Source organism: Epinephelus lanceolatus, chromosome 22 (genome assembly GCF_041903045.1).
Source record: "Epinephelus lanceolatus isolate andai-2023 chromosome 22, ASM4190304v1, whole genome shotgun sequence".
Lineage (NCBI taxonomy): Eukaryota > Metazoa > Chordata > Actinopteri > Perciformes > Serranidae > Epinephelus > Epinephelus lanceolatus.
In genome coordinates this window covers 28,784,831-28,799,286 of record NC_135755.1, presented here as the reverse complement: position 1 = coordinate 28,799,286, position 14,456 = coordinate 28,784,831, and the positions used below count along the sequence as shown (strand labels likewise).

The 14,456-nt window shown below is 42.8% G+C and overlaps 1 protein-coding gene across 2 annotated transcripts in view; it reads left to right on the top strand.

Moving 5' to 3' along the window:
* Nucleotides 1-14,456, top strand: part of nlgn2a (neuroligin 2a) — a 239,201-nt gene that overhangs the window by 205,604 nt on the left and 19,141 nt on the right. The window lies entirely within an intron of this gene.

Sequence of the window (14,456 nt, the reverse complement as noted above, 5' to 3'; positions counted from 1 at the left end):
AGCTGATAAGTGGGTGTGCGCCTGATACTATCCACACACTATAAGTAATGAAACTTGTTATTAGCAGGAGGTTTGTAGATGAACTGAGGTCATCTGCCAAAGCATTTTGGGCGTTTGGGGATTTTGAAATTAAAGGAAATTAGTTTTTTTGCATTGCATTTACTTGTTCTTAAATTAACGCAAATTATGCCTGTTTTAAAAACAGATCTCGTATTTGGGGATTTAAAATAGAGAAGTTGTTGCTTTTTTCTCCCTCTAATTTGCTGAAATATTAGAGTCTATGAGTAGTAGTAGTAGTCTTTGTGCATGTTGACTGTTATCTGAATGACAGGAAACAAAAAAGTCCAAGGAACATTTTTTGGCACATGTATCTTGATGGCAACTTTAAATAGAATGTATGGAGCACCATCTTGTAATACAATATCCAAATCTCTTAAAGGGATGGTTCACCCCAAAATCAAAAATGTATATTTTCCCTCTTACCTGTTGTGCTATTTATCAGTCTAGGCTGTTTTGGTGCGAGTTGCCCAGTGTTGAGAGATATTTCAAAAACTCAACAGCAATGTCTCTTTCCAGAAACCATGACCTGGTTACTCAAGATAATCCACAGACCTTGTTGTGAACAGTTTCATGTAGGAACTGTTTTCTTTCTACCAAACTACACCTGCCAACCGTACCACTGTGCAGAAGGAAATGTGCATCTACTGCTAGCTCACCTAGCACCACTGAGCTAGCTAGTGCCACAGCTCAGCTGAGGATCACGCCATTTTGTGTACATCTTGCACTGTCACGAGAATGAGCCTCTCATCAATGAGTAGATGCACACTTCCTTCATGTGCAGCAATACAGTTGGCAGATGTCTTGTGGTAGAAAGAAAAAAAGTTCCTACATGAAACTGCTCACAACAAGGTCTTAAGTGACAATGTCATTTTTTCTGGAAAGAGACATTGCTGTTTCGTTTTTCAAACATAATTTTTTGGCGCTTGGAGCTCCACAAGCTGAGTGTCTTCTAGTTCAATTATATTGGAGAGATGGCAGACATCTCTGCAGCTGAGATCTCCAACACTCTGCAACTCACACCGAAACAACCTTTGATAAATCGCACTACAGGTAAGAGGAGAAATATATATTTCTGATTTTGGGGTGAACTGTTCCTTTAATACATCCAAGTTAGTCTAATAAAGTGTAAAAGCATCCCAGATATGTCACCAATTAGAGCTGCTTGATTTAGATTGTTGTTTTTCTGCTGTATTTTATGCTTTTCAAGTATTCAAGACATCATTTTTACAAAGACATCTTCATTTTTTTTTCTTTCTGCATCATGAATTGAATTTTCTTGACACTGAAAACAGTGCATAATTTATAGGGAGAGTACTTGTGTTGCAGCTCAGACACTTAGCATATATATAGGCAGCTTTACAGTTGAGTTTGCCTCAGAGATCACAGGAGGGGAGCGATGGACAGTGAGATTAAGAAAGAGGACAGGGGATGAAATGTATTCTGCAGTCTTGTTACCAGAGTTATGATGTCAGCGGCTTAGGGACAGTCCCTGAAGTACCGCCGTACTGTACACAGCACTGAGACACACACACACACACACACACACACAAACACTCAGTTCCATTAATACAGCAGTGCCTAGGCTTGTCCAGGCACTGCTGGCTGAACTGGAGGGAAAAAGGCAGCGAGGCACAGATACACAAGATAACAGAGAGAGAGAGTGGTGGAAAATTGCAGGAATAGATACGCACTGCCTATCAAGGTACACAGCGTTCCTCTACCTGACAGGTGCTTTCTCTTTGTGCCTGTTCGCCCCGCTGATTGTTCACTTCTTTCTATTGTAGTCTGGCCACAGCGAGGACAGAAGATGCTTTTATTCATTTTTTTCTTGAATTTTCTGCTGATGAGTTCTGTTTCTGTCGGCCCCTGGCCATCGCTGCTTTTGGTAACAACCCATTTCTGGTGATAACTGGGATGTTATGATACAGAATCATATAGAGACACAATTTATCAACATAATGCTTGAAGTGCAACGTTCCTAAACAGTGTCAGGTCATTGCAAAGCTGGGACCCCCTCGGAAACCAGATGGTTCATCTCAAGAGGTTTAGCCTAATGAATGAACTTGTACAACAAGTTTAGGATTTATCACTGCACGCTTAAACCTGAAATTGTGTGTGAATGCATGCAATGCCTTGGACTGCTTTCACACCACAGCTGATAGTCAAAAAGGAGAACACAATTATCATATAAGGATAATCATAGAGTGATATTGTATATTTATAATATACAGTACAGGCCAAAAGTTTGGACACACCTTCTCATTCAATGCGTTTTCTTTATTTTCATGATTATTTACATTGTAGATTCTCACTGAAGGCATCAAAACTATGAATGAACACATGTGGAGTTATGTACTTAACAAAAAAAGGTGAAATAACTGAAAACATGTTTTATATTCTAGTTTCTTCAAAATAGCCACCCTTTGCTCTGATTACTGCTTTGCACACTCTTGGCATTCTCTCCATGAGCTTCAAGAGGTAGTCACCTGAAATGGTTTCCACTTCACAGGTGTGCCTTATCAGGGTTAATTAGTGGAATTTCTTGCTTTATCAATGGGGTTGGGACCATCAGTTGTGTTGTGCAGAAGTCAGGTTAATACACAGCCGACAGCCCTATTGGACAACTGTTAAAATTCATATTATGGCAAGAACCAATCAGCTAACTAAAGAAAAACGAGTGGCCATCATTACTTTAAGAAATGAAGGTCAGTCAGTCCGGAAAATTGCAAAAACTTTAAATGTGTCCCCAAGTGGAGTCGCAAAAACCATCAAGCGCTACAACGAAACTGGCACACATGAGGACCGACCCAGGAAAGGAAGACCAAGAGTCACCTCTGCTTCTGAGGATAAGTTCATCCAAGTCACCAGCCTCAGAAATGGCAAGTTAACAGCAGCTCAGATCAGAGACCAGATGAATGCCACACAGAGTTCTAGCAGCAGACCCATCTCTAGAACAACTGTTAAGAGGAGACTGCGCCAATCAGGCCTTCATGGTCAAATAGCTGCTAGGAAACCACTGCTAAGGAGAGGCAACAAGCAGAAGAGATTTGTTTGGGCCAAGAAACACAAGGAATGGACATTAGACCAGTGGAAATCTGTGCTTTGGTCTGATGAGTCCAAATTTGAGATCTTTGGTTCCAACCGCCGTGTCTTTGTGAGACGCAGAAAAGGTGAACGGATGGATTCCACATGCCTGGTTCCCACTGTGAAGCATGGAGGAGGAGGTGTGATGGTGTGGGGGTGTTTTGCTGGTGACACTGTTGGGGATTTATTCAAAATTGAAGGCACACTGAACCAGCATGGCTACCACAGCATCCTGCAGCGACATGCCATCCCATCCGGTTTGCGTTTAGTTGGACGATCATTTATTTTTCAACAGGACAATGACCCCAAACACACCTCCAGGCTGTGTAAGGGCTATTTGACCAAGAAGGAGAGTGATGGAGTGCTGCGGCAGATGACCTGGCCTCCACAGTCACCGGACCTGAACCCAATCCAGATGGTTTGGGGTGAGCTGGACCGCAGAGTGAAGGCAAAGGGGCCAACAAGTGCTAAACACCTCTGGGAACTCCTTCAAGACTGTTGGAAAACCATTTCAGGTGACTACCTCTTGAAGCTCATGGAGAGAATGCCAAGAGTGTGCAAAGCAGTAATCAGAGCAAAGGGTGGCTATTTTGAAGAAACTAGAATATAAAACATGTTTTCAGTTATTTCACCTTTTTTTGTTAAGTACATAACTCCACATGTGTTCATTCATAGTTTTGATGCCTTCAGTGAGAATCTACAATGTAAATAGTCATGAAAATAAAGAAAATGCATTGAATGAGAAGGTGTGTCCAAACTTTTGGCCTGTACTGTATATTGGCTTGTGTCTATTTAGTACTAACTATTATTATTATTATGCAATCCTTGTAGGTTGTTTTACCGGGTGTTATAAAACTCATAAAACTACAATTAAGCATGATTGAACAATTGACATTTATCTGACTTGAAATCAAGGTTGCAGGTCAGCAGTTAAATCATGTGGTAATGTCAAGTCACTGATTATAATTTGTACAAAATGCTGGTAGAAGACAAGGCAGATGCTGCATTATACAGGAAGTACATCTTTAAGGTGGCACAGACACTCAATGATAATACTCAGTGTTCAGACAGAGAAGTCACAGTTTGTTCTGTCAGTAAATTTTAGATTGTCTGGGTGTGAATAACGTTGGTTCTCCTTATACAGACTGCTGATAAATCAGGACCCTGCTGTGTGAAGCAGCTACTGTTACAGATTTCATAGACTGGCTTTAACTCACAAGACACATGAGTCTTGTGCGCTGATCATATTATAGACGAGCGTGGTCTTCCTCTCCTTTTTAGAGCGATCTATTCAGGGCGTTGACTCCATGCATTCAGAGGAATTAATAACATGACAAAGGCCTAGGCACAAATCATATGGTTGACAAACAGTGTTATCTGGCTTCACACATGGAAGCAGTGTTTTCCATTTGTATGTGATGGTGCGAGGACAGAAAACACCACCTCTGAAAAAAGACTTCAACATGGTTACTTGTCTTTTATTGTAGTAGAAGAAGAAGATGATAGCCCACTAGCCTTTGGCTTCTGGGTCAGCACTGTTATATACCACTCTACTGTATGTTGCCAACCATGTGTCATCCTGCCAATGTAATGGGACCCTCCATATTCCAAGAATGCTTTAGTCTTAAGTGGTGGAATGTAACTTAGTACATTTTCCCAAGTGCTTTACTTAAAGGAAGGTGTTATCGTCGCTGCTTGTTTGTAAACAAAACATTTAAATTTGGCCCCTCCTCCATGCACTATTTGTTCATACCTTAGACTGTATAAAATAATGGACCCAGTTATCCTAATGTTGTAATGCTTCATTTTTCAACCCCATAGGTTGCCGCTTGGTACAAACACTGCAAGCTACTTGACGACTATAGGAACATTACATTCATTGTAATGGAACAGCCGATACTTTAGCAAGCTAACAAACCTAACCGCTAGCACTTAACATTATTTGTCCAACAGAAAACAAGCCAACTCAGCATCGTTTTTCATCTCCATCCTCTCCTGCAGTGCTCGCCAGCAAAGTGAAAGCCAACCCCAGATTCACTTTTAGTTTGGAACCAGCTTTGTCCACTTGGCGATTCACCTTCTTATATTAGCGGGGGGTTTTGTAGCTTTTGCAATGTTCATAGCTTCCTCTTGGATACATACTGCCACTACCTGAACGCTACCTTTTTATAAAGTCCCTACCTCACCTAATGTTATTGGGCGGGGGTTGTACCCGACCACAGCAAAATAAGAAGACAATAAGAAAATACAGGCAGAGGGCAGAGTCTCTGCAGGTAAATACACCACCACACACTTCCATTGGGTCATAAGTGATGATTGAGAGGGATTACTTTTGTAAGATAAGATAACATACACCTTTATTGATACCACAATTGAGAAATTATGAGTTTAAACATTATTTTTTAGGAAAATCCAGCCTTTAAGTACATACTTGAGGTGTTTGCGGTTAACTTGAAAATATTTTATTTGCTAATTACATCTAGTAAATTTGAAATATTGAACTTTTTGTTCCACTACATTCATTTTACAGGTATTATTGAGTTATTTTGCAATTTTTTTATACAAAAAATACAATCTATGTATTTTCTATGAAGTTTTAATATAGGTTAGACAACACTAACTTTGGGTTAAACAATATATAAAGGGAGTTAAAATTAGCTCCACCTCAACCAGATGCAACGTCAATACCAATAGCTTCAATAATACTTATTTAATGAAAACGTTAGCATTTTGCTGATAATACTTCAGTACTACTACTACTTACACCGATCAGCCAAAACATTACAACCACTGGCGGGTGAAGTGAATAACGTTGATCATCTTGTTATGATGCAATGTTCTGCTGGGAAGCTTTTGCTTCCTGGCATTCATGTGGATACCACTTAATGTGTAGCACCCACCCAAACATTGCTGTGGACTTAGTACACCCGTCCTCATGGCCATGGTGCTTTCTGATGACAGTAGCCCCCCAAGCAAAACACTGCACCATGCCACACTGCAAAAACTGCTCAGGAATGACCCGAAGAACATGACAGAAAGCTCAACGCATCGACCTGGCCTCCAAATTCCCCAGATCCTGATCTGACTGAGTATTTGTGGGACGTGCCAGTACTCCAGGGGTACCCCCGATCCACGGTGGGGCCTTCTTGGATTAGATTTGGCTCTGACATGTCAAGGTATGGACACGGGACCTCTGGGGGTGTGCTTTGGAGTCTGGCTCAGGGCGTTGGCAGTCGATCCTTCAAGACCTGTCGGTTGTGAGGTGGGGTACTGGCACGTCCCACGGATGCTCAATCAGATTGGGATCTGGGGAATTTGGAGGCCAGGTTGAGGCCTTGCACTCTTTGACACACTCCTCGGGCCATTTCTGAGCATTGTTTGTTGTGAGGCATGGTGCAAGTTCTGCTGTGGGGCCAATGCCATCCAGGAGTGTTATTGCCATGAGAGGGGGACTCGGTCTGCTTCGGTGTTTGGATGAGTGAAGTACTTCAAGTGGCATCCACATGAATGCCAGGACCAAAGGTTTCCCAGCAGAACATTATGGTGCTCAGTATTATTCACTTCATCTGTCAGTGGTTTTAATGTTTCGGCCGATCGGTGTAGGTAAGATTTTGAGTAAGTATTTTTACACTGATATTACTACTTCTACTAAAGTGAAGAATCTGAATGCTTTTTCCACCATTGATATAATTTATGGATAAGGCTGTTGGAGGGGGGGAAATGGGGATTCATAGTTAAACTGAAATGTTCATACATTTTAGTTAATTATAAATAAATAATATTTAGTTCATATTATCATTGATTTATTAATTTTCTAAGTGGAGAACTGTCCTGAGGTGAAGACCATGTTTCCATACTAGTGTTAGAATTATAAAACACCAAATGGGCGTCATATAAACTTTAATATAAACTTTCCATGGGCTTGGAGAGACCTCCATGTTAGATTAAAGTGAATTTTCAAATAAGCCAGTGGGTTTTAAAATAATTTCCACTAGTAGATGACATTTCTCACCCCATAAAGGAACACTTTATGTGAAAAAAAAAATCTGAATCTCCAAAACTGGAGATACACGGTTTTCTCTGGAAGGTGTCATCGAATGCTGTCATTCCCCTTTGCTCCACTGACCCTTTCGAGTTTTGTTGGTCAGCCACAGTTTGAACCTGTCATCAGCTAGTTAACATTGAAATCCTGACCTGCACAACTCGACAAACACAGAGCATATGTGTAGGAGATAGTACTGCGCAATTCTTCCAGAACATTGTTTATCTAAATTGTGTACCCAATATACATACAAGTGGAAGGTCAAAGTAATCGAAAGCTTTGCTGAGTGTGTGTGTGTGTGTGTGTGTGTGTGTGTGTGCGCGTGCGTGTGTGTGTGTGTGTGTGTGTGTGTGTGTGTGTGTGTGTGCGCGTGCGTGCGTGTGTGTGTGTGTGTGTGTGTGTGTGTGTGTGTGTGTGCGTGCGTGCGTGTGAAGACCGAGTATTTGAGAGGGATTTGAAAAGTTGTCCTCCACACTTATGAGGCAGGAGGAGTCAGATTGGTTTCTTTATTCACTGCAGATAAAGCTCTCTTTGTCACACACACACACACACACACACACACACACACACAGGCCCATGTCACCCACACTTCTAATGCGACGCCTTATCTGGCAATTACCTTCCAATATTGAAGGCATTCGGCATAACTGACACTGTCACCATCAGAGTGAAATGCATTTTATCGTATCATTTGCATATTTTAATTACACTGCCATGGAAGGGGAAAACATCAGACATCTCGATGAATGTCTGTTATGTTGTTTTTCATTTGATGGACAGGATGATCATGTAAATAGACGCGTACAACTGTGTGTGTGTTTGTGTGTGTGTGTGTGTGAGACTGTTAGGTATACTGAGGTGGTGAGTTAGCAGTCTTGAGGTTGGGTATCAATCATACAGCAGGGAGAGGAGCATCTCAGTGCTGACACTCCCCCAGCGTGAGGCCAAACCTGCAAGTTGAGAAGGAGGTTAGCAGCTGAATAATAAATCCAAACACTTTTCCAACTGAGCCTCTTTCAGTGAACATGTTTTGATGTAGAATTGTAAGGCTGAGGCTTTCTGTTCACTTTGAGCCCCAGATAAGCCAGAACTGTCACTGCCGAACGTATAAAAACTTCAAAACTTTTTTCACCATAATACATAAAATATTGATTTATAAGGGAACCCTAATGGAGGACGGTTAGCCAAAATCGAGACACACTTCATTGTGACCTTTTTTTAAGTTGCAAACAGAGAATTGTCCTGAGATTGTTGTAATAAACAATGACAAATGGACAAATAAAATGATGCTCAGCTAAACTGCACCATGCTGGCTAAATTGAGTGCCATGCAAAGTGAGTGCTGCGTGAGGAGGAGCTACAGTATCTAGGCCAACCCAGCATGGGCTCTGTTTGAAGCATTGCAGCATTTTGCCAGCGCGTAGTGGAATAGCAGAGGTCTACTTTTAGCTCCAGAGATGCACATACACAACAGCCATTCATTCAGCCAGCAGCCATGGAAAGGCAAAAACATGAAGAGGAGAGGAGGGCGGGAAAATGCATTCACAGACAGACTCGCACACACATCAACATTATACACATAAACATATAAATAAAAGAGCAGCATGCAGACGAGCTTCAAGACACACATACTCCCACATTCTCACATCCCGGCAGACGCACAATGAGTGTTTATCCATTTATTTTTGCTGTTTGTTTGTTTTGCTCGGTAAATCCTAACCACTGCACAGCTGCTGCTGCTGCTGCCGGAGCAGGCATGGACAGCAGTTTGGGGATTCATTAGCACTTGTTTTCCTCCCTCTGCCCCACCAACCCCCCACCCACCTCTTCTTTTTTTCCGCGTGATTGTAGGGTTGGACCAAGACACTGGTTATATGGAGCTGATTTTGGCAATTTTGGGGACTTAAAAAAAAAAAGCTGTTGTTTTTAAAGTTTTGTCCACTCCACCAGCTGCATGTCAGAGTCAATTTACTCATCATGATGAATACTATTGTGTCTCTGGAGGAGCTTCCTAACTGACCCAAGTGATGTCATCAGCTTTGTCTCAGTTTGTGCTTGTAATTGGATACTATACATTTTAAACAGAAGTCCTGTGTTTCAAACTGGGAGCATGGAGTTTGAATTATGTGGGCGATTGCCAAAAATAATACCCTTTTGTGGGATTATGGGAAATGCAGTGTCTTTGGACCTTGATTTATTATAAGGACTGAAAGTCAGGATATTTCAGCGTCTGCTGCTTTGATTTTGACAATTTTTTATTTGCACTACGCAGGAATTGTCGGCCACTGTTTGTAAACAGTATTTGAAAGTGAAGCTAACCCCAGATTCTCTATATTTTCATGGATACATACATGGCCATACACTTCCAGACACTTCCTCTGTTCACCTACAGCAGCTGACGAGGGTGTGTCATGAGCCTCAGCCGGTGTTTGCGCTGTAGTAGTAGGTATATATAGGGCTAGTACATCTTTTTCCTCACTAATAATAGCCTACTGGATCTCTGTTGGAAACAGCCGATGAAGTTTTTGTTAGCCGTTGCTATCCTGCACACCTGCACGGCGTGGTGATGAACTGTCTAATTGATTTCTGTTCGCGTGCTGTCTTGCGGGCCTGCACGGCGGAGTGATACTGGCCAGAAAATAGTCCCAATTGATAGCAAGGTCTGACGTAATGCGGGGATGTTTTACAATTATTGAAATAGTCTAACAAAACACATGCGTACTTTTTTGTAGCTTAAAACCTTTTGGTTACGTGTCCCCCTTATGGAGCAGTAAAACCAGATTCTCTCAGGTGAACAAACCAGAAATGTTCAAGTATAGGCTGAAAACTTGGTGATAATGTAAAACCACATTGCTTGTTTTCAGGGACCTTAAAGATTCAAATATTGCCCTGTCTTAGAATCTTAAGCTACTGAGCATGTATTGATTATTTGGACTGTTTATTTTGAGGAGTTGTACTTGGTTTGGAAAGTCTTTCAGCTAAAGCTTTCTTTTAGAAGAATCCATTCTCAGGCCTGAAAATTGCCACATCAAAATACAGAAACTAAATATCGGATAGTAGCAATTTTGGGCAAAGTACCCAGGCACCTGCAAAGCTCAATACCAGACCTGACATTCATCAAATTAAATTAAAATATATTAACAAAAATATATATATATTAAATCAAATCCAAACCCAGCTGTTAATGGCAACCCCAGTCGCGCACAGAAGGACTCTAGCTTGTGGACTAAAATGATGTTATTATATGGGTCAACACCTCCCACTTATGACACTATGAGCCTCATAGGTAAGACACAACACACACACACACACACACACACACACATACAGCAGTAATGACTCTCTCATCTTCCCACAGCATCACAGGAGGGGTTTAAATCTTTACAGTAGGTGTCAAACACAGCAACATCTAAAAACAATTACTGTAGCTTTGTATAAATGCTATCCACGCACCCACACACATTATGCCATACATTGTGTCCGATCTGGCCCATGGCACCCCTATTTCACCCGCCATTACCCTCTGACTGGATAAAAGCCCTCAGGGACAGCAGCTCCCAAGGGAGCCAAATGATGGATAAACAGGAGGCTACAGTGAGGAAGGAAGGAGGCGGAGGAAAAGAGGAGGGAAATACAAAAAAAAAGAAAAGAAAAGGGAGACAGGGGGAGGTGAAGGTTTTGCAATTCTGAGCACACACACACTCATGAAAAGGATCATGATGGGAGTGTGTGATCAGGCCCGGTGAGCTATTGTTCCTTGGGGCTGTAAAAGTGTTCACAGGGCAACAAAACCTGATCGATAGACACACACCACCACTCTATAAAGACTGTAGTTAAAGAAGGAGAGTGAAATAGATACCGGCCCTTCTTCTTGTCCCTGTGGATGGTAGGACACACACACACACACACACCTGACAATGTATCATCTCACTTCCTCTGACTGTGTTTGTCCCTTTGTGACTCATTCTGTCTCTGTCAGAGGCTCTCATCCTTTTCCCTCCCTGTCATCCTCCCTTGGTGTATGAGTGTGTGTGTTCTTCTGCATCCCTCTGACACACTTGGACTGGCCCGTGACAAAAACAAGAGCAATCACACTCCTCAATGTTACACACACACACACACACGCACACACACACACTGACACGTAAACATGCATGTGCATATTGAAGCTCTGAGAAACACTTGTGTGCACGCGGTCGTACTCTGCTGGGAGCTGGCCTGGTTTTTCTTTCACCAGCATCCACACACACACACACATTCATTTTCTCTCTTGCTGTTGCGGTATCTCTGTGTTGTTATACCACACAGAGCATACAGTATGACAACACACAGCTTGAGACGACATCAAAACACATTGATGCAAGCATACATATACACACATATACAATTGGCCCTACGACTTCATTAAAGGGGGGGGGCAATAGAGTGACAAGGCGAGAAGAAAGTCCACCGACAGTGCACCCACTAACTTTCAAACAAACACACACACACAAAGGACAGGACATCAGAGGCTAGCAGCCTCAGCCCCAGACTAAACCCTGAAAGATGGAAGGACTCAGCCACAGGGGACCAGGGAGATGAAAGACCGAAGGAGGGAGAAGAGTGAATAGGGAGCATCCATGAAAAGGAAAAGCAGTGAAAGAGAAAGGAAATTGTGCACATTCAGAAACATTCAGAATTTTTGACAGCATTTAAAATTGGACACGTCAAAGTTGCATTCCTCAAGATTTCAGTCCTGGCTGATTTGGTGACACCAGGGGTTGCTAGTGGTAACAGCAAGTGTGTGTTAGTTTCACAGCACACACACAGTCCAGCAGCTACTTGAAATCTAAAATGAAATGCAGTGGTGTCAAATATTATGTTTCCTGTGACTGCTTCCCAATACAAGCCGGTTGATTGCTTTTAATGTGAAGCAGTTAGCATTAGCCATAATTTGATAGGAGTTACAGTAGGCAGTGAGGCAAATATTAGTGTGATTATGTCATAGAGTAATGCTGGATTACAGTGTTATTGTGGATCCTACTGCTGTTACTGGAAAGTCACACCTCACTTTGCTGCAATTGGCTCATGCTAGCCCTAACAATGACCTTTCTTCTTGTGACCACTACCAGCCAATCAAGGCACAAGTACTAGAGATAAGGGGAGGTTTCTGGGTTTTGTTAAATCCACTACAAAAAGTGCTGACCACAGGATAGTTAGGCACCACAACACGAACGACAGAAATTGTGAGACATTAACTGGGGATGTTTATGTTGCAGTTTTGGTCATCGCATTACAGTGCAATACAATACTCTGCTGGGAAACCTTGGGTCCTGGCATTCATTCAGATGCCACTTGACACATATCACACACCCAAACACTGTTTCAGACCAAGTACCCTTCCTCAAGGTCATGGTACACCACCCTCCGCCCCCGCTGGTGTCAGTTCCCCCACCCAGCAGGACAACATGCCAGGCCACACAAAAACTGCTCAGGAATCACCAGAGAAGTGTGACAATGAGGTCAAGGCGTCAATCCAGCCTCCAAATTGCCCATATCCCAATCCAGTTGAGCACCCGTGGGATGTTCCAGTACCCTAGAGGTCCTGTGTCCAGGTGTCAGGTCAGACTCATGTTCGATCTACAGTGGGGCCTCTAACCTGTTGAGGCATTGACACAAGACCTCTGGGAGTGTCCAGTGGTGTCCAGCACCAGGGCAGGACGCCTTCAGTTCTTTGTCACGTTCTTCAGGCCATTTCTGAGCAGTTTTTGCAGTGTGGGATGGCGCATTGTCCTACTTGGGGGGGGGGGGGGGGGGGTGGCGGGGGGCACTGCCATCGGGGACCATAAAAGGTAGTGCTTGGTCTGTAACAGTGTTTGGGTGGGTGGTGCTTGTCAAGATTCATCCACATAAATGCCAGGACCCAAGGATTCACAGCAGAACATTGCTTTGTAACAAGATGATCAAAGTTATTCACTTCACCTGTCTGTAGTTTTAATGTTTTGGCTGATTCTTGTATATAGATGTTAAAAAACAAAAGCAGGCCGTAAATAGTGTCAAAATCGGGGTTTGGTTTTACAGACGTCTTAAGGAGTATACCTTTAAACTGAGACGATGCGGTGTCACTTTGCTAATTATGGGAGCACAGCATCATTAACACGCTGCTGTTGTTTTTTCTGCTAAACACAAAGTCAGAGGTGACAGCAACAGAAAGGAATAGATGAAAAGAAAATGTGGGAGACAGGGGGAGAAGAGAAAAAGAGCAAGACAGTGAAATTGGAAATAGCAAGAGAGAAAGAGATTAGGGAGATGTGCTGACTGCTACTGACACCAAGCAGGTTTCGCCTTCATTCGGCTGATTGTTCACATCTCAAAATGCCATTGTTTTTCTGCTCAGGGAAGGGTATACATTAGACATATCCACACACACACAGACACACTTAGAGAGGTCCTGCCCAATACGAGGGCATAAAATCAGAATAATTTCACAGATAATTTGGTTGTCACAGCCAGGCAATAGTAATAACAACTTTAGAGAGAGAAAGAGCACAATAAGAAAGAGGGAGAAGAGTGGAGCGAATCACCCAAGGCCAATCGCTGTGTCTAAGTCAGAGTGGTGTTTGTGGAAAAGAAGCTGCTTTTTAAGCTCGCTGAAAATAAAGGGTAATGTTTCTCATTTCCCCTTTTCTTCCACTTCCAAGTCCTTCTTCCCTTCCCTTGCGTCATTCAGCATGACCCTCTGGAAATGGCAAAGCATTTAGTGTAGCGGCAGGATGATAGCACCGTCCGACTGGGACGGCGGTGGCATAAATAGTGAGCTGCGCCGCTGTAATTGCAATAATACACTTAGACACCATTTGCGAACGTGCGGCCAATCTAACAGGCAGGCCGCTTTCATCACCTTCGAAAGAACCACGCACAATCTGATGTGTCTGTGTGCGTCCTGTTAAAAATGCGTGTGTCCTATACATTATTCAGATGCTGCAAGCCGCCCACATCTGTTCATTTCTCTGGACGACACACACACTCTCCTCTGATAGACAATAATTACTATGCTGCCAAGAACACACACACACTCACGCAGAGAGCCCATGCACCCATGGCAGCCTCTAACAATGAATTCACATGGGATATAGCCTGTTCGAAGCACCGTTTGTCATCCGGCAGCCACGCTGTTCACACACAAATCATAATCACATGTATGGCTGCGCTCAAAGTCACAGATGTATACACCTCTGCGCGCACACACAAATCATCATGACAAGTATGGCTGCATGCACAAGTGACCTGCA